The sequence below is a fragment of the Notamacropus eugenii genome, chromosome 2, assembly GCF_028372415.1.
Source record: "Notamacropus eugenii isolate mMacEug1 chromosome 2, mMacEug1.pri_v2, whole genome shotgun sequence".
NCBI classification, from domain to species: domain Eukaryota; kingdom Metazoa; phylum Chordata; class Mammalia; order Diprotodontia; family Macropodidae; genus Notamacropus; species Notamacropus eugenii.
Window position 1 is genome coordinate 335285247 of NC_092873.1, and position 27505 is coordinate 335312751.

The following is a 27505-nucleotide window of genomic DNA, read 5'->3' on the forward strand; positions in this document are numbered from 1 at the left end:
TTTATAGACATGCTGAATTTTGGTTATGTAGCCAATGAGATTTCTCGTAACAATGTGATTAACAGACTAGAACCAGTTATAGTATGTATGTATGTACATATGTATGCACACACATATATATGTATGTATGTATCCTTCCATTCATTGCATGTTATCTTGACTCTTCTAGAGGCAGTATTGCTAGGCTTCTCCATATGGCAAGAAATTTATAGAGACCCTGTGCACATGAGTCAGTTCATCATTTCAATAAGATCATAGAACCATAGATCTAGAACTGGAAGAGACCTCAAAGGTGTTCTAATCCAATTCTCTCATTAACACATGAAGAAATTGAAGCCAAGGGAGGTTAAGAGATTTGTTCATGGTCAGTCAGGGAATATCAGGCAGGATTTAGATTGAGGTTATCTGATTCTAGATAGACTTCTCTTTCCACTGTGATATTAATGGTAGTTTTATTGTGTGTGTGTGACTATGTGTGTGTGCGTACACACACATATATGGTATAAATAATGTATCATATGTGTATATAAGCATATGTATATAGACCTACCTATATATATTTATGTATGTATACTGTATACTATATATTTATGTGTATCCCTATACCTAATCTATAGCTGTATCATTTATCTATCTACCTACATACCTACTTACCAAACTATTGTGTAGAAATAAGATTTTATTCATTTTGAGTATTCCTGTTTTGGGGTAAAATAATTCTCTCTATACTCAGTAACTTTTAATGTTCATGAAATTAGAGAATAAATAACTTGGTATGGTCACTTAACAAATGTGATTGAGACAACATTTAAACTCAGATCTTTCTGACCCCATGATTGCCTCTCTATCCATTATTTCATTTTGTCTCTAAAATAGTCTATACTACAGCACAATATCACGTGGTAAGTTTTTAAGAGAGGTTTAAAGCACTATGACAGATTCTGGTCAGAATGGACAGTACTGAAAGCTATTTATCTGCTTATGAATTAATTAGGCAACATCTTGGCAGAAGTGACCTAGTGGATACACCACTGGTCTCAGAACTAGAAATACATGGGTTTATATCCTGCCATTGACTCATTGGCAGTGAGATCCCGGACAAATAACTTAATTTCTCAAGCTATATGCATCTCTCTAAGAATATAAGTTTCTGAGAATTTGCCAACATGCAATAGAAGAGGAAATCTTCTCATCTGAGATTTCTTCTAAAATGAAATACTGTCCCTGTCCCTGTCATTACTATGGGAATGTTAATTATTTTCCTAGGATAAAAATGGTCCTGTTCAGATGATTTCAGAATTCACTAACTAATAGTTTAGTTACCTTAAAATGACAGGACTTTCACAAACAAAACTTATTTTTATTCCTTTACGGAATGTACTTTACTTGGTACAAAGTACTCTGTGGCCATTTTGGAGATTTTTCAAAACACCCAAAAACATGGTTTAAAACCGAAGTTCCTTTTTTGCTGGCTTTTTAATAAATCACTGAGTAAACAAATATTTGCTTTCTGCCCATTGCTGCAGGAGGGGAGAGAAATTATGGGTTTTTCTAGTAATAATTTTCAAAATCTCTCGTATTCATCCAGGCTTATAGTCTTTCTCTGCAAACCCAGGAAACATCTTTGATTATAGGCATAAAAGTTTCACTGAAGCTTTTGAAAAATATTTCCCCTGCAAAATATAACCCTTCAAACATTATTTTTAAAACCTAAATATAGACAATAAATTCTCCACCTCTTTTCCTTGTCTTATCAAAGGGAAAGCACATAACATCAAAAAAATATAAGATGTATATATCAATGGCCAAACCAAATTTTTTAGCCAAATTAAAAAATAAAGGTACAGCCTTTTAAAACTTAAAGATAACAAGTGTCAGATGAAGAAAAGATACTGGCTTCAAAACTTAAACATTAACTTATGTTCTCACTGATGTCCATTAATTTATGTTCTAATTTATTTTTTTGTCAAGCATTATGAATTCAACAGTGTTAGTGAATCCGTGGGTGGAAAATTTCCTCCCTGATTCAGATTAGCAACTGATTGGCTGTTTATAATCTTGGAGTGTACTCTGGGGATAACAAGCCCATGGCTGCAAGCACCAACAGAGCTTGAATTCAAGCCTTCCTTATACTGACACTGGTTTTCTAGACATGGATCCAAGATGAATCTCTTGAATTGTATGTTTTTAAAGAAAAGTATTTCACTTCAGTCCTCATTCAACTATCAGAAGGATGTGTGATTTCTTGGAACTGGATATGCCTTCCAATAATGCATACCCATGATAGAACAATGTATGTGGATATTGTTTATGACTCCCCATTAGTACAACACAATGGATTCCCTCTTCTTTGATGAGACTTACATTTCTTTTTCTTGACTTTAAATTGTTAGCAACCTTGCAAAAGAATGTTCAAAATCATTATTGAAAAGAGAAATGCAAATCGAAACGATCTCAATGTTTCACTCCACATCAAGCAATCTGGCAAACGTGACTAAAGAAAGGAATAGTGAATATTAGGGGGGTTGTATGCAGATAGATTTACCAGTCCGTTGTCAATGACGCTATGAATCATTTTTAAAGGTAATTTATAATTATGCAACTAAAGTGACTCAAATGGCCATACCTTTTTCATCCACAAAACCTATTTACAGGTTTATATTGCAAAGGGGTCATTAATAAGGAAAAAGTTTCTCTATATACTAAAATATTTAGAGTAGCACTTTTTGTGATGGTAAAGAATTCAAAATAAAGCAAAGAGAGCGGAAAATTGTTAAATAAATTGAAGTAGTGGAATATTATTGTTCCATGTTGTTATTCAGTTGTTTTTCAGTCATATCTGACTCTCTCTGATCCCATTTGGGGTTTTCTTGGCAAAGATGTTGGAGTGGTTTGCCATTTCCTTCTCCAGTTCATTTTACAGATGAGAAAATTGCACCAAATAGCGTTAAGTAACTTGCACAGGATCACATAGCCAGTAAGTGTCTGAAGCCTGATTTGAACTCAGGAAGATAAGTTTTCCTGACTTTAGGCCCAACACTCTATCCACTGTGCTGCCTACCTACCCCTATTACTGTGCTATAAAAAATGATAAATCTAATAATTAGAGAAGCAAAATAAAGAATTTATATGAACTGATAAAGAGTGAAGCATTCAGTTAACATAACAATTTATGCAATCATTATAATAATGTCAATAAAAAGTAAATATTTCAAAATTATAAAGACCAAACAAGGGTTGAAGAAAGATGTATAAGAACCTCCAGTTCATCCCTTTGCAGAGATAAGAGGTCTATAAGAATTGTATGTTGAACACATTTTCAGATTTTTGCATTTTTCACTTTAGCTAGTCAAGATTTTTTTCTTTTATGTCTTAAAATGATATTCATTACATAATATGGCTCTATGCAAGAAGGATGAGGAGTGATATTGGGGGAAATTGTGGTAATATAAAAAAGAGACATTAATAAAAGATTTATTTTTATTAAATAATATACCAGTGTAGCACTTTGGCTGTTCAATTGTCATCCCTCACCTTCATCATGTGACTAGTCTATCTTCCCTTCTCATTAGACAGCTCTCTGATGACAACTTTTACTCCTGTTCTCTGAAGGTCATGTTTTCTTATATATTGTAGCCTGCTCAGACAAACCATATGTCTCTCCATTGTTCTGTTTGAGATGTTGATTTTTAGTTATTTGGAAAGTACTCTGTTCCATCTTTTGTAGCCATAGAGTAGCTCTGGTTGAATGTGATATTAAAAACAAAAAAAAGTGCCCTTCTATCTGGGAGAAGTTTGGGGTTGCTAAAGGAGTTTCATGATTTCATGGATTTCCAGATCTTTTTATTTTTCCTTTTAAATTATGCTACTGATGGCTTATTCATTTGTACTGCCTATCCAAGATAAACATGTTTCTGAAAAGCTATATAGATTATCTATCAAAATGAATATCAATTTACTGAAATATTTTTCATCCGTGTATGTGTGTGTGTGTGTGTGTGTGTGTGTGTGTGTGTGTGTGTGTGTGTGTGTGTATGATCAGGTCAAACTGTTTCAAGTAAGCATCTCTTTAAAGAGGATCTGGCATATTTCTATTGTTGATAAAGACCAGCATGATGTCTTTCACAACCTGGAGCAGCTGGAATATATCACCATTAGTAGAGAATTTGTCTTAACCTTGGATTTTATACAGAAACTCTTCCTCATAGTAGCAAATATTTTTACAGATCATATGTCTCCCAATGTTCTTTATTACTTTACATTTATGGTCGAAGGATTATTGAGAAAAAAATGTTGTCTATTATAATTTTCTCAAGGATGATTGAAAAATTTTGGTGAATGGATAACGGGCATCTTGCTGGAAGAGAACTTTTAATATGATATATGTTCTACCCAATATAAATATTTTTTTTTGTCAGCAAAAAAAAGCACAATGTGATGGTATAATCTTTATATTTTTTGCCAATTGCATTGTAGTAGCTGTTAGATAAACTGTGAAATATTGTGCAAAACTGTCTATCTCCTACTAATACCTTAATTGAATATCCTTTCAATATATGGATGTGTGTGTATGTGTCTTAGTGAACATTTGCCTAAGGGGAAAAATGTGCAAATAGATCTCAAGTGTATTTTCAATATTAATAAGATTTGAGATATTTTTCCTGTGGTATTTTTTTCAGATACCTTATAACTGATCCATCAGTGCTTTCACAATTTTCCTCCAGCACAGATTTCTGTTTAGTACCACCTAACAGCTATTTCCACTTATTTTTTTGTCACTAATGCCATTCCCACCTACTCCATATTTGAAACTATAATTTTTTTGTCCAAACAAAATAATTCTACAACACATGATGATGAAAATATTTTGTTATAAAATTCCATCCATTTGTTTTCTATTGTAGTTGTTAATATTTCTTTTTAATGTCATTGGTGTTTATGCTTCTCTTCTAGATTGTCCTTCACTCCTATGTTTTTGAAATTTCAATCATTTGACCTCTCTTTTATTTCTTTGGTGAATCTTGCCCTTGTATTCAGGTTTTTCTATTCTGCCAATTATTTCTACTGTCTAGATCATCAATTCTGCTCTTTCTCTTTTTAAACAATTCAGGAACAGTGTATTATAGTTCCAGATACTTCTCAAAATCCACAGGGTCTTTTACCTAATAACATGTTGAAAAATTTTCCTTTCTTTTGCAGTAAAATTTATGGATTCATGAATTTGTTTGCCAGATTTATAGGCCATATTGCTATGTCCTGTTAATGTATTCCTTGTTGGCTTGCTTGTTTATGCTCAAGGTCTTTGATTTTTGTTCCTTCTGAAGTTTGGTAATTTCACTCCTTTTGTTCCCATCTCCCTTATTTTTCTCTACTGTTCACTTTCTGACTCTCTTCCTTGTGATGTTGGATTTTTTTGTATCTCTAAGTGTCCTCCTCAAAGTAGAAATTCACAAGACTATCCCAAATGACTTTGGTGGTAACAGAACTGTCTCCAGTTGAATAGTGGGCTCTTTCCTACAGGTTTAGTGAAGTGCCCATCCTCCTTACCCCAAACAGTGTGGGGGACACATGTCTTGCCCCATTCCTTCTATTTCTCAGTTTCTTAGACTAATGGTACAAAAAAGTACTGCATTGTTGTTATTGTAGTCTGTGAAAATTTCTACTGTTTAGAGTTTGGATTTCTTTTGCACTGGGAAGAGGTAGGGATCTGTGTGTACAGTTGCATTCCATTACAAGCATAGACACATTGCCTGTCTCATGCCCTCTGCCCATCCATTCTCCTGCTCTGTTATATTAAACAGCCCTGGAGTAGAACTGGCCTATCATGGCCTTAGCAAATTTTTAATTTTTAGTTTGAATATCTAGGCAACAGAAAGAGGTGATTAGGGTGTGCAAAAACTTACTTTTTCTTGCAATCCCATGGGGCGTTTATTAGTGCAGCCTTGCTGTCATAAGCCTGGTGAACAGTGTGGGAGGGATGCTTACTGAGTTTAAATTAGGCCTTATTTCATTAAGTTCATAGAACTTTGGGGTTCTTGATGCCCATAACCACATAAAAGCAGCTGAAATTGCTTTATCATTGGTGAACAGTTTCTGTTTTGGAGATGTGTGAGAAGCCATAACGATCAGATAAAATGTCTACTTCTCCATCTGGTAGGTCACATGGGCCAGAAAGAGTAGCTCAGGATTTCCAGATATTAAGATTTTTTTCCTTTAGTGTGTCCTTATTGCCAATTAATAAATAATAAAAGAATATAAAAGCATAAAGACCAAGTGATACTGTGGAAAGAACACCGGGTATGGAGTCAAGAAAGCTTGATTTTAAATTCAGTGCAACACTTCTGAGAAATGTCACCTTTGGTCAGTCATTTTGCCTCTCTAAGTCTCAGTTTCCTCCTCTATAAAATGATCAATCAATTGTGACATTTAAAAAGTATGAGAGACATACTTTCTGTGTAAATAATCATTTTATTAATCATGTTAGCATCTAATTAATAAAAGGGGTCAGTGACATTCTTAGATGCCAAAGAAGTCACATGGAACCCACTTAATGCTTATATGCCCTAAAAGAATGGATGTTCCTGGAGGTGGAAAGTGACTCTCATTGATCAGTGAGAGAGTACATATTATAATGAGAAGTGGGCCTATTCTAATGAGGATCTAGAGTATATGACTGATCACTCAATTTTGATCAAAAATACTTATCCATATTCATCTCACCCCTCTGATGAAAGGGAAAACCTACATTTTTCCAGACCTAAGTAAAACCTAAGTAAAAAAAAAAAAAAATCCAACAATTAACCTAAATTCATATTTCTTTGCCTTTTGAACAGATCAGAGTTTTCTCCCTTAGTCCCTACACTTCAAAGGCTGCCTAAAGGCTGAATGAAGAATTATTGTAATTTTAAAGGAATTTGAGGATCTTCCCTGCCACTTAACAGGTTCATGTGACCTGTTTTGAGCTCTGACCCAGTCCACAGCTTGAGTCACATGCAGTTAATGGTGGGAGGAGCTTGTGGGGAAGGAAGGGTGCATCAGGAAGAGAAAGTGAAGTGGATCTGAGAGAGAGAAAGAGAGAGAGAGAGAGAGAGAGACAGAGAGAACAGGCAGAGCAGAGTAAAGAAGTTAGCATGAGTGAGACAGGGAATGATTTTGCCTAAGGGAGTTTGTTTGTATGTAGGCCTGATGGAGTCAAGACTCCCTTTATTGGTGATGTGTACAAACTTTGTTGTTACCATGGTAGAATTGACTTTCTGGCATTTGAATGAATATCTTGGTTCCATCTTTGAGGAAGAGAGTTTATATTTTGTGAATTTACCCTAGAAATGCTTATCCATATGCATATCCATAGAGGTTTCTGTGTATTATCACTTTGAAACTATAGGTATAAAAAGGGAAAATAATTTGGTCCTAATTCAACATTATTTATTAACTCAAGAAACAGAATCATAAAGTGTTAGAAATGGAAAAGACCCCAGGCATCATTTAGTGAACAGCATTCTTCACTACCTTAACACTAAATGCAATATTATTTTACAAATGAGGAAATTGAGACTCAGAGGAGGAGAGAAATGACTCACTCAAGGTCCCATGGCCAGTTAGATCAACACAAGTCTTCTATGTACCTGATTCTGAGGCCAGCAACCTAGTAACTAGGTCTTTGCTGCCTAGACGTTATCTCATTAATTCATTGTCAGATAATATAGATTTGAATAGTGTCCATCCTGGCCTGAATTTCTCATAGTACTTTGATTCTCTCTTAAACACTTAAAAAATTATATTCTATGCTCCAGACTAGGTTTTTGAAGAAATAATTATCATATTATTATTTAAATAACCAATTCTTAAACTGGAAGCCAAGTTTGTTTTTTTTTCTTCAGTTTTCTCATTATGGCTCAGCTCTTGTTAAAGTCAGTCTCTGAAGGACATGACTTATTGAAAAGACCACTCCTAGTCCTTGAAAAATGGGCTCTTCAATATTGGGCAGGATCCTACTCAACTAGGATACCTAACTTTTGTTTAGAGTATAAATAGAATCCATTCTGGGTGAATTCTTACCTTGGAGAAAGAAGACTTGTCCTAATACCTCTCAATTAGAGTTTATCTTGACCCAGTTCATGAAGGAGAAAACCAAAAAGAATGGTCTGGATGGAGAAGGATTCACCTTGTCAGATTGCTAGTGGTGGCTGGATCTCATGATAAAGCCACATTCTCAGCCAGTGAAGTTAAAGACTTCTAGCCAATCTTGTAATTAAAAGTCCAACAATCAGCCTTGATTTTCAATTGTCAAATGTATTTTTAACTATCAAGCTCTCCATGGATCATCTTTGGTTCCTGAAAGAAACAATTGACCATCAATTTGATTATTGGCTAGCCTAAATTAATAAACTGATTAGTTACCCACAAAGTCTGTCTCTAGGGATTTTTCATTCATTTCATCTTTTTAAGAGATGAAATAAAATAGTGGGCAGTCAGTGAGGCAGCCAAGACATCAGGAAGATCTGGGTTCAAATGTTTTCTCTATCACATTAGCTCTGTGACCATATGAGGGTACTTAATCTATAATTGCAACAACATTAAATATTATTGAGCTTAATTACCTTACACCATACCAGAAATTCCCTTTGTGGATAGGATCCCTGGTCCATAGATAGATAGATAAGTACCTAAATAGATCAATAAATTGCTATAGATCAGGTATAGACATGTGCTTACACATGTAATGCACACAGACATATATACACACATAAATATATGTAAGTAGGCAAATATGTATATCTACACATGCTTGCTATCAGTATATACTACACACACACACACACATATATATATACACATACATACATGCATAAGCACATATCTTCCTCTGCTAATATAGTTTGTCACTTTCTGTAGAAGATATATATTTTAGAGATAATTTTAGAGTATTAAGAGGCTAAGAGGTCTGTACAGGGCTTCACAGACAGTATATATGTTAGAGAATAATTTGAACTTGAATCTTCTTTACTCAAAGGTTACTTCTCATAACATTTCATAGAGATTGATTTAAAAAAAATCTTCATTAGTAGTTGATTCTAAAGAATCAAGAGTTAGAAAATTATTTTAGATTCATCAAGACTGTATAGCTTTTGTAATTATAGTTTTTAACACAGTACAGTAGAAGCCAAAGAAATTGATTTCTATTAATAGATGTTGCTGTATTATGTAATCCTAAAGCAGTAATGAAGCAAATCTATTCATAGAGCAAGCCTGATTAGGTTTATTTCCACCATTATTCCATTACCCCCACCTTAATTCTGCTTGAAAGTACTTAGAAATGACTTCCTGTTTCAAACTTAATATCAAAATTGCTATTTTTTTATATAATTGGACAATATGTAAAACTTTATAACATTAGGAAAAATAAAATCAATTTATCTGAAAAAACAAACTTTAAATAATACTGGGGGAAATATGTGTATGGTAGAACCTCGGTTTGCTAATTTAATTCATTCCACGATTCTTTTCCTCATGTGATTTGTTCATGACGCAAAATGAATTTTTCCATAAGACATAATATGAAGTCAGATGATTGGTAACAAATTCCCAAAAATATTCACATAAAAATAATTATTTATAATTTTAAATAAGGTTTCTTTTTTGTCCCTAATGTGCCTGAAATAACAAAAGCAATAAGCAGTGCACAATATAAACTGAAAACAAAATAAATTAACCTGCACTTTATCTTTGAGAAGAGTTGTGGCTGGTGTGAGGGAGATGAAAGGGAGAAGAAGGAAAGATTATTTCCTGGGAGGAGAATCTCCTTCTTTGAGAACATCCAGGATTTCAATGTCAGAGGTGTTCTCTCTTATGGTGCTTTCATGAAAAGTAAGACTAACATTACTGTCTTCATTTATTTTTCATTTTTTAGAATCATTTTTATGTTTTCACTCACTGATTTTTTTTTGTTATGTTTGCTTCTAACTAGGAATCTATCTAACAACACTTGTTTTTGATCATTTTAAAAATTAATTTATTTGTTTTCAGTTTTCAACAATCACTTCCATAAGTTTTAAATTTTCTCCCTCTTCCTTCCCTCTCCCTCCCCATGATGGCATGCAATCTTATATGGGTTAAAAAAAAAAAAACCCAAACAGTGCCCTAGTTGAGCATCATCCCATTGCAAGGTGTTCAAGTCCAAATGGGATGTTCATGATGGGAATTTTTGTTCATTCAGCAAGACAAATTTTGCATATGTATATATATATATATGTATACACACATGTATGTATGTAACATACATATTTATGTATGCATGCAGTACATACATACATGGTTGGTTGTTGTCCTTTGTCTTTGAAGAGAAGCAAAATGATATCACCATGATAAAGTGATGTTTCAGTGTGTCTAACTATGGCTGATCACACCACATGAGCTTGGAATGCTCTACCACAGGTTGGACACAGATAGTCCGTATGAATATTTGGGGTGGATATCCCAAATTTGAGCATCCTATGTTTACTTCGTGCTTTCTCAATTCTGCTTTGCTCAAAGAGCACAGCAGCTTTTCTGATGTGGGTACACCATCCTGAGCAGTCCTGTGCCAGTGTCTCCCATGTTTCACAGTCAAATCCAAAGTTCTTGAGAGAGACCTTGAGAGTGTCCTTGTATAATTTCTTCTGGCCACCATGTGATCTCCTGCCCCATGCATGTTCTCCATAAAATAGTCTTTTTGGCAAGCATACATTTGGCATTTGAACAACGTGGCCAGCCCATTTGAGTTGCACTCTCTGAAGCAAAGTTCGAACACTTGGCAGTTCAGCTTGAGCAAGGACTTCAGTGTCTGGTAACTTATCCTGCCAGGTGATCCTCCGAAGCTTCCTAAGACAGTTCAAATGAAAGCACTTCAGTTTCCTGGTATGGAGCTGGAGACTGCCCATGTTTCACAAGCATATAACAATGAGGTCATCACAATGGCTCTGTAGACCTTCAATTTGGTAGTCAGTCTAATACCTCTTCTCTCCCAAACCTTTCTTTGAGCCTCCCAAACACAGAGCTAGCATATATACATGTGTACATACATAAACACACACACGAACAAACACATTAGATTTTCATATCCAAAAACAGTTGAACCTAGTAGCATAATGTTGGATAAACTGAAAGCCCACCACTAGAATGTCTCTTTTTTCACTATCTGACAAAATATGTGACAAAACTGAAAAGTAGTCCGATAGAAATTAAATGTAGACCAATATCTGACACCATTTATGATAATATGTCAAATGTATGGAATATTTTCATATGAATTCTACATTACAAACTAATTAGAGGAGCAGGACAGGAAATTGTTATCTATCTTTTGAAAAGATACACTGAGATTTTACTAATAATAAAAAATGTAAATTAAGACACCTTAAATCTATCAGGAAGCTAGGTAGCTTAGTGGATAGAATACTAGACCTCTATCATGGTATATGATGGACAACTGAATTTAGATCCTCCCTAAGACTTTGAGTATGGCCCCAGTTTCCTCATCTGTATTCAGGAGATAATAATACGAGAACACCATGGTTGTTGTGAAGATAACATTAGATAATACTGACAAAAATCTATACAATCCTTAAAGCACTGTGTGTTGCTATCATTATTAATTAGATTGAAAAATATGATTAAAAATAAGAAACAACCATTGTTGGTGGGGGGAGAGAAATATGAAAGGATTATCATATTAATTTAATGTTTATTTTAAGTTGTAAATTCATTTTTTGGTGAGGATGGTATTAGAGAATAAGAGAATTCTATACACACATGATCAATATTAATAAATACTCAATGACCAGACTGGATAGTGACAGATATCTTGCACTCTCTTCCTGCCTTCACCTGTGATCACTTCATGATTTGAAGGTGGGGTAAGTGGAGCAGATTCTCTTGAGTATGTTCTAGCTTTAGTAGCACCTCAGCAATGGGAAGAGTGACTGGCAGAAGACTTGATCCTCAGTCAATAGAGAGACTTAAAGTACCCATCAGGTCCTCAGAGGCAAGTATGTGAGCACTCTAAAACATGTGTATTTGTACCTTGAAGTGCCTGAGAGAAATTGAGGTGATGTTCTGGTGTCCTTACCTATGGTTCAGGGCCTTAAATGACTATTTCAGTTTTCTTAATTTCCAAAAAGAAAAAAGCCCAAAACCCCAAAAATAAACAAACAAAAAGAAAAGAAAAAACATTTTCTTTTCCTTTTTAATTATGGGATCAACTTGTTCATTTTTACTACCTTTTCAAGATATACGTACTTATGGGCAGATTCTATAGACTGTCCATCAAATTGCATGTCACATTCTAGACAATAGAATTTCTTTACCCACTTGATTTTTCTTGTGTGGATGGTCAATCTAGACTCTTTAGAGTAGGTATGTATCTCTCCTAGGAGACTATGCAGTACAGTCTGAGTTGCAGTGTTTCAGATTTACCTCCTCAATTTGTTCCTATGTCAGTTGATTCATTGACTTCTAGAATTTAGTTCTGGAGGTTTTACTTCAAAGGATGAAGCTGATCTGGTCACTAGGGAAGATGGAGATGGAACGGTAACCATATTCCACAGCAGGAAATAAAGACTTGTAGAACTGATCCGTTTCCTTGCGGAGGTCCAAAAATAGGTATTAATACTTAGCCTGACAGGAGAAATTTCCACTTTTTTTCAGTTTCATCTTCTTCAGCTTCAAATAAGATTGAGCAAGTGCAAGTCAGGACCCACGCACCCCAGGAGTCATTGATAATGAGATTAACAGCATCCTAGTTCTGTTACATGAATTTAAAACCACCTTCCACATTTAGGAATAACTTCCAGTTGAAGTAGCCCATTGCTATAACTCTAAAATATTTCTTAGACATCTGGATCACATACTTATCAACCTCACACTGGATCACTTATTCCACTGATGAATATTGTACCATTCCCATTCCCACTAGTAATGATCACTACCTTTGGAAGGCTCAAATAGCTACTCAGGAACAGATTGGCAATCTTCTCCTGGCAAGAGAATTCATCCACATCTGTGCACTGGAAAACTCAAACTGCAAAAGGACATCATAATAGGTTTTACCTTGGACATGAAAGACCATGATATCCCAGTTGCAGTAGTGCTGAAAGCAAAGCACTTCATCTACCTTTAGAGACAAGACTTGACCGAGCATATGAACCTGGCCCTCCCAGGAAGCTTGGATAGAGGCATATTAACCTAGATATATCACTACTAAGTACATGTCCCAAAAAAGATTGAAGAGGGAAAAGGCTGTGTATCCAAAAATATTTATAGAATTTTTAAAATTATTTTTAGCAGAGAACTAGAAACAAAATATGTGCCCAGTAAGTTGGAAATGGTTGACAAAAGTTGTTGCATATGAATTTAAGGACATAATATGTGACAGAAATCAAATGGTTCAAGCAAGACTTGCCTGAATTGATCCAGAGTGCAATAAGCTGAAAAAGGTAAATGATTTATATAACTACAACATTGTAAAGAATAACAACTTAAAAAAAAAAACACCTCAAGAATTCTGAACAATGTAATGATTTCTGAAGATCAATGTCCCCTTGATGACGGGAGGGGGTGATGGACTAGAAACGCAGAATAAGATATATGTTTTCATTCATGGTCAATATGTAAATTTTGTTTTTATTTGACTTCTTATTTTTTACACTAGAGGGGCACTCAGGATGTGGAATAAATTGGGAGAAGAAGGGATAATGAGAATGACATCAGAGAAAAGAAAAAAGAAAGAGAAGAGTGAATCAAGAAAACATTTAAAATTTTGCAAACAGAATTTCAGTGAGATACAGCCAAGCAAGACCTGTTTGGAACTAATACGATTGAATTTATTAGGTATTAAAAATAATGTGAAAGAGACTTGGTGTCTCATAGTCAATCTTTTTCTGTCTACTTCATATATGAGAAATGATCATATTTGCTTATGTTTATGAAATTCAAAATTGTTATTTTTTTTAAACAGAAACAAGACTAAAGAAAAAAGGCCTGTGTGGTGTCTGTCGAACATCTTGGTTTCTGAGTTTTAAAACAGCTGTCATATAAATAATTTTACTCATCTGAGGCTTCTAAGTTTCTGGACAAATATGAATAATCATGTAGAGGGCACTCAAGGCAATAAAGCTCATGGAGGACTAGTAATTGTGGTCTTCTGTGGTGTCTGCTACCTAGTAGCCAGACAGAAGAGTAGTTTTTAACCAATTAGTGGCATGGATGCTTCTCTCCCTCTCCCCACCTTCCCCTGCCCAATCCCTCCACCTTCCTGCATACATTCATTGGCTTAAAGTGCTATATGCACAAGCCACAGCTAAGAAAGTCTTGTGTTGCAAACAGTAGCCCTACCTTCACAGCCTGCAGTGATCTTAATGTCAGCCCAAGCAATCTGGTTTAAGCAATTAGTTTCTGTGTGTCTTAAATGCAGTCTAGATTCTGCCAGAAAATAACAAAAAATAACTTCTCACTGGGGAGCTCCTAGACATTCCAAACCAAAGAATGGGTCAGAGTGAATCTGATCACAAGACTTCTGTATCCTGTAAAGTTGGACAAGGTGATGGTTAGTCTAATATGTGGGTTGCAGAATTCTTCCTTAGAGGTCTGTGTAATGGTTTTCTTTGTGTCTAAAAAAGTTCTAATGCATCTCTAGAGAGTTGATGAAACAAAGACCAATAACTCTCCAAATGTTATCAGTATTATAGACTTAGCATAGACTTTAGACTTGAAAAATGCTTATCAATAAAGTTGAAAGATACTTATCAGTGAGTTTTTGCCAGCAATGTCAGGACAGGGAATAGTGATTACAACTGAAGAATAATGTCTTGATCCTAGAGTGCTTTGCTTGAGATTGTGGGTCTATGCAGTAGTAAATGACTGGGGACTAGGGTCTTACAATTATCTACTACAGAGTGAAGTACAGTGGTATTTACTGTTAGTTTGAAAGCAGTTTCATCAATAGATGAGGCATAATTACTTGTTCATAAAATTTTTTTGTCACATTTTACTAAATTTTAGCAACAAGAAAGAAAGGAAATAGGGGATAGATTTGGCCTAGACAAGATTGGGTCTCTTTAAATGACAGATTTCAAAGTGTTTTCTGTACGACCTATGAGACACAGAAGTTCATGTTCTGTCCTATTTCAGAGACTGACAAAATTAGATTATGTTCATATGTATTACATGAGACCTATAATGATCTATAGATTAAGGATATGCATTAAGTATTATAAGCCTAACATTAGGGATCTTTCTATTACTGCACTTTTAAGTTTAGCTATTCATCTAATTGGCAGTTAGGTGAGGAACTTATTAGTCAGTTTTGATCTCATCAAATATTATAACTCATTCTTTCATTTCAAAATAACCTAGTGTCATAGATATAGAGTTGGAAACGTTCTGGGATTACATTTAAAGTCTCATTACAAATGTGGAAATTGATGCATATGGGGTAAAGTGACTTGTTCCAAGTTCTATATGTAGCAATTATTAGAGGTATCACTTCACCATCCTTTAAATAATACTGTTCTTTACTACTCAGTAGTGTTTCCCAGAATGAGATACAAATTTTGGTGAATTTTCAAGTAAAAATCTACATTGTAGATATAAGTTATGAAATGGATAGACATTTATAATTTTCATTGCTTATTGTATGTAGAACACAGTATGTAGTATTGATGTCAGTAACTGTGGTAGTGTTGAAAAGAAGAGATCTTTGTCAGAGGACCTATGTGTTTAAATCTAAGTTCTACTACCTAGTTATAATATAACTATAGTTATGCTATTAACCATAATTAACTATTAACTGAAATAGAACTTAAGAAATAATTCATGCAGTAGATGAAAATTCCAGATGACCTGTCTCTATCAGTCTTGTCCAAAATTTTCTGTTACCCATTCAAAGAGTAGAGTAAGGAGGTATAGTTACACTTTAGGTCTCTACTATGTAGATAAAATTCTTTCTTTTTTCTTTATTAAGCAAAGTATTGAAATTACCCTCAATTGGCTCAGGGGATTAAGGCTCATATTATTGATACAACTTCCTTGTAACGTAAGATCAAGGACTCCTCAGCTTCTCTCTCGGGTTTGATATACATTTCTCACTAGAACCTTAGCATGTCCAACACAAAGTCTAGGAAGTTAGACTCAACTAAATTAGTACTTAATCCTTCCTTAAAATCCTTTCCTGGCTATGACTAAGTAAATTTCCATTTGAAATTTATTAAAGACTTATAAGTATGCCATTTTATTTCATTTTCAAACCTGAATTCCTATGCTGACAGGAATCAAGTTGACTTATGGTATTTAGCAATATCCAAAATAATTGAATTAGAATTTCCTTGTTGTTAAAGTAGGGAAAGGAGATGCAAAATGAGGGGAATCCTAGCTCATCGGATGTCCTCATCTGCAAGTCTTGTATCATGTGGCCTCTTTGACTCTGTTAATGGTGCTTGGTTATGACCTTATACCTTGACGTATACCTCACTGACCTGGGGGGAATTGGAAAGTTAACTGTCTATGGTCATTCAATAAATCAAAACAGATGTGAAAGTGTTTTATGTCATTTTTTTTTAAATAACCATGCCCTAAAGATGGTAGCTATTTTGAATTGCACTTTGTTGAACAGCTTTGAAAGACTTAAGAACTCTCATCAACACAAAGACCAATAACAATCCAGAGGACTCAAAATTAAACATGTCATATATCCCTGACAGACAAGTTATGGACTCAGAATGAAGATAGAAACTTTAATCTTTTTTTAACATGACAATATAAATTTGTTTTGTTTGACTGTATAAGTTTGTACCTCATGATAAGTCTTTCATGCTTTCTTTAAGGGGAGAAAGGATATTTTAAAATTGAATGGAGTAAATACAGATCTGAAAATAAAATTTAAAAATCATTAAAAATATATTTGTTTCTTCAATCTGTATAATTTTTATATATTTTAATATATATATATATATTATTTATTTTTCAGTTCTTAACCTTCACTTACACAAGATTTTTGATTGAAAATTTTCTCCCCATCTTTCCCCACCCTCCACTACGGGAGAGCATATACTCCATCCACCCCTTTCTCTAGTCTGTCCTCCTTTCTATTACCCACACTTCTTCCATCTCCCTTCCCCTCTATTTGCCTGTAGGGAAAAATAGATTTCTATACTACATTGCCTATATAGCTTAATTTTCAGTTGCATGCTAAAATAATTTTTAACATTCATTCTTAAAACTTTGAGTTCCATATCCTCTCCCTCCCTCCTCACCCATGCTCATTGAGAAAACAAGCAATTCAACATAGGTCATACATGTGTAACAATGCAAAGCACTTCCATAATATCAATGTTGTAAAAGACTAACCGCATTTGCCTCTGTTCTATCCTACCCTTCATTTATCCCATTCTCTCCCATGACCTGTCCTCCCACAATAGTGTTTGCTTCTGATTATCCCTTTACCCAATTTGCTGTCTCTTCTATACTCTTCCCTCTTCTATTCTCTTACCCTTTGCCTTCCTGCAGGGTAAAATAGATTTCCATGTCCAATTGAATGTGTGTTATTCTCTCCTTAAGCCAAATCCCATGAGAGTAAGGCTCAATTATTTCCTTTCATCTCCTCCCTCTTCCTCTCTATTGTAGAAGCTCTTTCTTCCCTCTTGTCTGTGAGATGATTTGCTATATTCTACCTCTCCTTTTCTCATACTCCTAGTACATTCCACTCAACAGTAAATTTTATTTTGTAGGTATTCTCCCTTCATTTTCAGTTCACCCTGTGCCCTCTCTCTATACACACACACACACACACACACACACACACACACACACACACACACACAAGTATGTATATACATATGTATATATATATGTATATATAATCACACACACACACACATATATATATATACACACATACCTACACACATATAATATACAAATACATGCATACCCATACACACCTATCTATCTATCTATCTATCTATCTATCTATCTATCTATCTATCTATCTATGTGTATATATATATATATATATATATATATATATATATATATATATATATATATATATATATATATTCCTTCTGGGGAAGCTAGGTAGTGCAGTGGATAGAACACCAGTGCAGGAGTCACGAGGACCTGAGTTCAAATGTCATCTCAGACACTTGACACTCACTGGCTGTGTGACCTTGGACAAGTCACTTAACCCTAATTGCCTCATCCTGGGTCATCTCCAGTCATTCTGATGAATTCTGGTCACTGGATTCAGATGATTCTGGAGGAGAAGTGAGGGTGATGACCTGCACAGCCCTCCCTCACTCAAAACAAAGTCAAGTGCAAGTCATGTCACTATTTCTCTCATGGCATGATCTTCAGCAATGAAGGACCAACACACATATTCCCTCTAAGCACCCTAATGCTGAAAAAGATCTCATGAGTTACAAATAACATCTTTCCATGTAGGAATGCAAAACTTTAATGAGTTCCTTAAGGTTTCTCTTTCCTGTTTACCTTTTCATGTTTCTCTTGATTTTGTATTTGAAAGTCAAATTTTCTATTCATCTCTGGTCTTTTCAACAAGAATGCTTGGAAGTCCTCTATTTCATAGAAATTCCATTTTTTTTTCCTGAAGTATTATACACAGTATTACCGAGTAGGTGATTCTTGATTGTAATTCTAGGTCCTTTGGCCTCTGGGATATCATATTACAAGTCCTTTCATCCCTTAGTATAGAAGCTGTTAAATCCTCTGTTATCCTGATTGTACTTCCACAATACTTGAATTGTTTCTTTTTGGTTGCTTGTAATATTTTCTCCTTCACCTGGGAAGCCTGGAATTTGGCTATAATATTCCTAGGAGTCTTCCTTTTGGGACTTCTTTCAGGATGTGATCAGTGAATTCTTTCCATTTCTATTTTACCCTCTGGTTCTAAAATATCAAGGCAGTTTTCCTTAATAATTTCTTGGAAGATGATGTCTAGGCTCCTTTTTTCATCATTGTTTTGAAGCAGATCAATAATATTTAAATTATCTCTCCTTGATCTATTTTCCAGGTCAGTTGTTTTTTCCAACAAGATATTTCACATTGTCTCTTATTTTTTCATTCTTTTGGTTTTGTTTTATAATTTCTTGGTTTCTCATAAAGTCATTAGCTTCCATCTGCTCTATTCTAATTTTTAAAGAATTATTTTCTTCAGAGACCTTTTGAATCTCTTTTTCCATTTGATTAATTCTTCTTTTTTAAAGCATTCTTCTCCTCATTGGCTTTTTGGACCTCTTTTGCCATTTAGGTTAGTCTATTTTTAAAGAAATTTAAAGATTTTGGGGTCTGGAAGGAGTTTGTTCCTCTCCTGGCCTGTACACTAGTCTGGGAGCAACCACAAGCACTCTTTTCTGCCTGGAATCTCTGAGTAAGATTCTCTCCCCAGAGTCTCCACTAGCTCCACCAAGCCAGTGCTCCTCTTCACCTCAGGACCACCACTCAAGACTGAGACCCAGATCAACCACTAGATTCCTCCATGGTCTTTGGGCAGAGGGCTCCAAAGTGAATACTGCTGTCACAGTGGCTGCTGCCATCCTGGGTCCAGGGCTAGGATCCCACCCAGACCATGGACCCCACTCCCATCTCATCCAGGTGAAGGAGCTTTCTCACTGACCGTTGATGCTGTAATGGCAGTTGTGGGTTGAGAAATCTGGGAACAGCAGCTGCTATCCATGATTCCGTGCTCTGAAGCCTGCTCCAGTCCTGTCCTTGACACATGGCCTAGGCTGGGCTGTGCTCTGCTCTGAGCCTGGTGCAATAGACCTTTTCTATCAGCTTTCCAGGCTGTCTTGGGCTGGAAATCTCTTTTACTCTGCTTTGTGGCTTTCTTTTGTGGTTTCTTCTGCTCTAGAATTTGTCTAGAGTCATTTTTACAGGTATTTTATGGGATATGTGGGGAGAGCTAGAGCAGGTCCATCTTTATACTCAGTCCATCATCTTTGCTCTGTCCCTATAATTTTTATATTTTGAAATAGCAGTTATATCCAAGATTGCTAACTGTTGTAGTATCCCTTCTCTCCCCAACCCCAACCTCCAGTTTTATTAAGAACTGTGTGGAAGTAACTGCTTTGGATGGTTTTTGTTGTTGTTGTTGTTTTAATATGGAATTTGGGAGGTTACTAGGAACCATGTCCCATGATTTATTGTGAATCTTTGGCACAAGACTCTAGGAGAAGAACTTGAAAGGTAACATTAAATCCTCCACAGGAGTCCAGAGTGATTTCCAGAACTGGGGATATAGGTAAATATATCAAATGTACTTTAATTAATTTACTGAAAACAAGGCATGGGAATGGAGGATATACTTCAGTGTAAGGGAAACATATCCTTGCTGCCTCTTCTGTGACCTATAATTTTCTTTTTGGTGTATCTAGTGATATTTGTAGTATGTTCCCCTATTAAAGAGTCCCAGCTCAGACCCTGGATACTCAATGAAGTCTACTACCACATGGTAAATAGAGACTCTGACTGCCTCTTCAGGTTTGTGTTTCTGTCTGACAAAGGTGATTGATCATGAAATGGTCATTTCACGGCCCTATCTGAGATATCAAGAATGCCTAAGTTTCCTGGGAAGGTACAATTGGCAACAGAGTATGTTTCCAGCATCCTATAGAACAGACCTGTGTAACTTGTCAGTAGGTAGGAGCCATAATTAAAATAGGCTAAACTTCTTTGGGATGTAGGACAGTCTTTTGCAGCTTACTTTCCAAGTAAAGATATGATTAATGATTAAAAAATTTTGTAAATAAACCATATTTAAGAAGGGGTAGAATTTTTGGAAGTATCTTGATTTCAGGTGATATGATAGAGGTATAGCTTTCTACCCCACCTTCTTGGAAGGAGAGTGGATATTCTTAAGCAGAGACTTCCAGAAGGGCAAAGGTCTGATATCTCCCCATTTCTCAATGGGACTCCCAAGGAAGACAGCTACAAGCAATTGTCTCTTATCCATACTTGTGGAAAGAAGCAGAAGAGTAAATAATCTCCATTTTCATGGAGTCAGAAGGACCTGGTTCAATTTCTACCTCTAACATTTACCAGTTGTAAGTCTATGAACTAAATGCTACATTTTTTAGTGCTTCCTAAATACATGAGTTATACAGTTAGTAGAGGCTTGGTAGAGAGAGCTCCTACAGAGAGTGACTAGTGGGTGACTAGTGACTGAGAAATACTGTATGTGGATCCTATAGTGTGATCATTGGCATTTACCCTGACAGTTTCCATGAAAAAGGATTAATGATAACTTAACTATTTTCTATAATCCTGATGAGGAGAGTCATCGACTGTGCCAGAAATGTCATTATCTATTTTCTATTATGGTGGCCCTGATTGATGTGGTTCTTCTCTTGCTCACAGTCACTGCTTCATATTAGAAGACCCATCTGAGCTACAAAGATGTGCTATCCACTACATAGAGCAGATCATTAATATCTGGAACTCAGTCCTTCTGAAGAGGAATCTTTGGTCTTCATTCCTTTCTGTATTCTGTGACTCCTTCAAGGGGCCTGCCACTTTTCCTTCCTTTAGTACTTCCCTGTTCTCTAGGCTACTTGTCCAAAAACCATCCTGAAGCCATAAAATTATGAAACACTCTTTAGAAAGACCATTAGAACCTGTTGACCAAATGGTGACATGTGTAATGTGTTTATCACATGGGCTACTCTATGTCTTTCTCTAAAATGATAGTAAAATAAGTCTAAAGACTATTGTCTGGGAGACAAAGACTTGAGTCAGTGATGTAGCTTTCTAAGGGTTTAATTACAAAAGCCACTTCCTTCCTCAAATTTAACTAATACTTCTAACTTGCACCAGGATGGTCAATTATAAGTAAGGAATTTTGGTTCAATAGAATCAGTTATGCATTTTATGAATATCCTTTCAATGCTGTGGCCAAGTAAATTTATTTATTGTACTCTGTTAATAAAATGCTTGTTTTATTCAATAAATTCAAAATAAAATTTAAAAAAGCTAAAATAAAGGAATAAGCTTCCTTTTTGTGCGTACATATATATAATGCATATATGTATGTATATATATGTATGTATGTATATATACATATATATCCATGCATTTGGAATAAAGCAGAAGGATGAATAACCCCCATTTTCAGTGTTTTTATTTGTTACAGAATTATCTTAATGATTGTATTTTGTTCAGCTACAATATCATGTGGTGGCTAAAGCCCTGAACTTGGAGTCAGGAAAACATGATTAATGTTGTACCTCTAACATTTACCAGCTATGTGTCATTGAACCAGACACAACTTTTCAGCACTTCATAGATTGGTTAGGATGTGTTTTGGTAGAGATAGCTCCCATTTTGGGAGTTCCTCATAATGACAAAATCAGAGACCTTTCATAGGTTCTCATTTTGTCTGGTCAAATATTAAAATGGGCTATATTCATAGGTGAACAAATGATAGAAAGGCTAGTCCAAAAGTCTGCTTTGAAGAAGAATATAAGTAAACAGTCTTATGACAGATAATCCACAAATTAATGAACCACCATGAATTTATTAAGAAACTAAACTGTACTGTACTCTGTTTGTTCATTTGGACACTCTTTGGTTATTTAAAAAAAATTAAGCACTTTATGCTCTGCATGGTACTAGACACTAGATGTACAGAGATAAAAGTCAAACAACTCCTGCTGTCAAGCAGCTTATATTCTATAGATAAAGTTAATATGTACAATATGTGTAAATAACTAATCTATCCATTGTTCATTGAGTTGACTCAAATTCTAGTGACAAAATAATGATGACTAAATAAAAAAAAACTGGACAGTGTTGGTACTACTAATGTTCATCTGAAAGGAATAAATAAAAAATAAATATGTTTCTGTCTATGATATTTTAGAATAGTACTAAGAACTATGGTACATGCTGCACAAGTGACCTGATTCTATCCATCTATATATGTGTTGTTGTTGGTTTTATTTTTTTTCAAAAAAAAAAGCCTTATAATTTGGATTTGTATTTGGTTTTGTACAGTTTTGTCAGAGAGTAGAGCTTACTGAGAGTAGAGCACCCTATGCTCAGCAAAAGCGTGTTTACTTAAAGCATTAACATGGATCAGTAATCTCACACTCCGATGATGCCAGCTCTTGGGAGGTGAGATTCCAGTAAGTAGCCAGACACTTTGAACTTATGGTTTTCACTTTATGTCATATTCCAACCACTAAAGTAACATACTGCCATGGAGTTCTTCCCTGTTAAATCAAAACACAAACTAACCATGGAAACTTACACTTAAAAAAAAAAAAAAGCTATCTTTCTAGAGAACCCACTTGTTCATCACAAGAATTTTAATTCTCCATTTTGTCCGAATGATGTTATGAGGTATACTTAAGCCAATGATACCCTAATTTCAAATAGAAATAGATAGATTTTTTTTGCAACTTAAAGATACAGTAATTTGGACTCATGAAATCATAGGATTTAAAGCTGTAGGGGATCATAGACAGGATCTAGCCTTATCACTTCCTTTTAAAGAAAAGGAAACTGAGTCCCAGAGAAGAAAAAAGAAAGACCCAATATATAACAAGTATTAACAGAGCCGTGGGAATTTGTACTGGGAAGACTAAATTCAATTAAATATGAATTTATAAAGTACCTATTTATTTTTAAAAAAAGATCCAAAGATAAAGTGATCTAGCTAAGTGAGATTGGTTTAAGGTAAAATTTTAGGCAAAATCCAGTACAGTAATAGCAACATGGAAAGGTAAATCAGTTTGTTTCTGTTTTGCTGTCTTTGATGGATGTATCCCTTGCAATAATATGCCTTTAGAGCTTTCTCTTCCCTTTGGCCCTTCATATCTTTTCTTAATATTAATGAGATTATGACAAGGTCATTTGTGCTAAACTGTACTATCATATATAGAGTTGAAAGATTTTTTTCCCTCTATCTACTGAGATCTCTAATCACTCTCCCCAGAGAATAAAAACTGGTAATGTCATAGAAGATTTTAATGGCAATGGTCTTGAATTAAATAAACTGATCCTAAAGAGACTTCTGCCCAAATGAATGAGTGGCAATTATTTAGGTGACTTAGAAAAGAGGTAAACCTGGGTTCTTAAAGACTTAGGCAATGTGGTAAAGATTCTGACAAGGAACATTCATGACTGTAACACTGACATAGGTGTATTTGTGATTGTGTATGTATGTGTGTATATGTGTGTGTGTATATATATATATATATATATATATATATATATACATATACCATATGGTGTATATATACCATATATATATAATATGGTGTATATATACCATACACACACACACATATATATATCTTCACAAGCATAATTTTGTATATATATATATATATCATTGCATAAGTTTCTCTGCCCCTCTGTCTGTCTCTCTGTCCCTGTCTATATAGTATGTATGTTTACAAAATCTGCAACATTAGAGTATTTAGCTTTCTTAACTTCAGACATTCACATGATTTTACTAGTAACTTCATTTTCATCTTCATTTTGGCAACCAGGAACATTCTTGGCTATGTACAGTACAGGAGAAAAAATAAAATGAGAGGCATGGTGGATGCAGGTTTGTGGAGCAACTGGATCCTACTAGATGTTTCACTCGTCTAGTTCACCCTATCATTGTAAAGAGCTCCTTATGCATTTGTTCTATATTTTCATTGTTTGCCTTTATAATTTACATTTTGTTTTGCAGTCATAGTGCACAGTACAAGACCTTTGGGTTCTTAGCCCAAATGTGCAGCCAGTGATGTGGCTTCATGAGAAAAATAAAGATGTTAGATAAACTCCATGCTGTTATGTCTGCAGTCATTGTTGGGGCCTGTGAATTTGGTGTTAATGAATCCGAGATTTGCTATATCTGCAAAAAGGAGGAAAGTATTCTTAAAAGTGTTGGTGAATTTGCTGCAGAAAGTGCTAAAATAACCTCTCAAGTGTGTGATGAGGGAATTGAAACACTGGAAAATGGCTAATTTTGTGGGCAAATGAGATGGTGGTCACTTCTGTCCTCTCTTTGAAACCCATGTGGTAAAGTGAGTGTCCTCCCTTTCCCTGCTGCCTCTGAACTGATAGAGAGCTGCATCAGGTTGCCCCTGGCCACATTCTCTCTGAGGTATGTGCTTTAAAGGGAGAACAATTAAGCCACTGATGCAAGGGATATTAGAGGGACCAGACTGCCTCCTTTTCCCTCTCTACCTCAGAGTTCTTCTGATAATACTTTGTCCCTCCACAACCTGTCTGGAGGTTGCCGCTCCTCTCCTCTGTATTTCATGGGTTGTTTTATGGCTTCTTTGTTAGGAAAAGTAAATATAATCATGCTTAATGTTTCTTTATAAATGATTACATGGAGAATAAAAATATTTCAGCAATTTCTAATGAAAGATTCTAATTTTTGATTATTATAGAAATTTAACCCCCCATTTCTAATAGGTTCAATGTATCAATATTTGCATTTTTGGCTTTTGAGCTATTTCCTGAGAACATTATCCCCACAAAAGTTTAGGACTGACTGTGTATGTGTGCATAATACACACACATATATGTATATATGCACACATGTACACATATACACATACACGCATAAGTATGTATGCATGTATTCAGTGCTTAGAGCCCTGGACTTAGAGTAAGGAAGACTTAAACTCAAATTGAGCCTCAGATATTCACTGATTGTATGGCCTGGGCAAGTCATTTAACTTTTGTTTTTGAAAAGATGAAATGAAATATTTTTAAAGCAATTTGTAAACTTCAAAGTTTTAAATAAATGTTGCCTATTACTATTATTGTGGGTCACCTCCATTATCTGGAAAATCCACATAAAATTTTTGCCCCTCCTTTTCATACCAGAGAAGAAGTCTGAATTATTGTGTTATTAAAAATATGATAATATTGTACCATATTACACATATATTTTACACATTTCTGAGTTTCTAAACTTTTTCAATGTCATCTTCCGGCCTTCGCATGTCATTTTGGGTATCCACAAAACTCCTGAAAAATTGTCATTTAATTTCTTATGCCAACCTCCTATATATTGAAACCACAATGGGGTAAGTCACAGTGTGGGAGGGATAACTGGATTATTTAAAATCTGAATGGATTTCAATCTATATCAGTCAAGGACATTTCCACAGCAAGGAAATAATTAAAATCCTGAAGTAAAGAGAACTTGAGATTGAGAGGAGGAGCATTTTTATTGATGTCTCAATTACCCATTTGAGGTCAGATTAGTCTAACAATTTCCCAGTCCTCCAAAGTGACAATGATGGAGTAGAACTACTTCATGGGCTAGGGCCTCTGAGGACCTTAGGATTGCTGGATTACATTAAGTTGAGTGGGGTTAAGGCTGGGCTTGATTGGTCAAAGAGGAAAGCATGACATGGGACTGAGTTCTTACCACACAATCAGGAATAACCCAGGTCCATTTCAATGTTACCTGCCCATATGCTGGCTGTGTCTAAGTAGGCTAAATGTAGGGTTCAATCATTTATTTAAATTATTTAACTTCTGAAAAAATCTTCAGGTGAGGAGGGGAAAGTTGTGGCAGAAGAAGAACGGAATTTTTTTCCTGCAATATTCCTTTTGAGTTGCCAGATTTACACTCCCATTTTCTTTGTATTACAGACATAACCCCAGAGGATATACATAATTGTATGTAATACAAGTGTCAAATGAGGATTGTAATCACCCCTAACCTTGGCAGTAGAACTCACTTTCAAATAGGGTATTCTGAAGAACATTACTCATCCCTCTGGCTCATGGCCTCACTTAGAACCTCTAGCTGGGAGAAATTACTACAGTCTGGCTCATGTTAACACACACCTAGAGGTGTCAGACTCCATTCATGCAAATAACTTTAAAGTGTTTAAGTTTTTTGAACATGGGATTTTTATTTAGGACGGTCATGAGTTTGGCAAAGTTACTTCTTAGCAAGGATTTTGCTAATCCACCTGTAGTAATCCCATGGACAAGGGTGAACATGTGTGTTGCAAGGTTAGAACAACACCTCCTTGAAGCTAATAGGAACACACCAAATTCTAAAGCCTCATTCTGTTAGTGGACTTACTATTAAATCTGTCTCTCTCCAGGTTCAAAGGCAATCAAAGGGGCATATTCTCATATTATCTCAGAAATTTTTAGGTGTTTGATGAATTAATTAGTTGAGAGCCCTGTATTGATTCAGGGAGAAAATGATGAAACCTTTTATTTTTCCCAATAAGCTTTTTCTTTTCTGTTTCCTAGACTTAGGCAAGTATCTACGGTAAGGCTGTATCATTTATAAAGGAGAAGGGGGAAGGGAACAAGCATTTAGGGAGTGCCTACTATGATTCATGCACTGTACATGCGCACTGCGCACTTTACAGATATTGTATTGGCAACATATATAAATATTTCAGCAATGTATCAAGTATAAGAAAGTGCAATTTTAGATTCATTTCTGGATTCATCAGAAACAGAAGATATA

General features: G+C 35.2%; 1 pseudogene; it reads right to left on the reverse strand.

Annotated features, from left to right (window-relative positions):
• Positions 1–19726, reverse strand: part of LOC140523036 (peroxiredoxin-6 pseudogene) — a 35674-nt pseudogene extending 15948 nt beyond the window's left edge.
• Positions 19727–27505: the final 7779 nt, after the last annotated feature.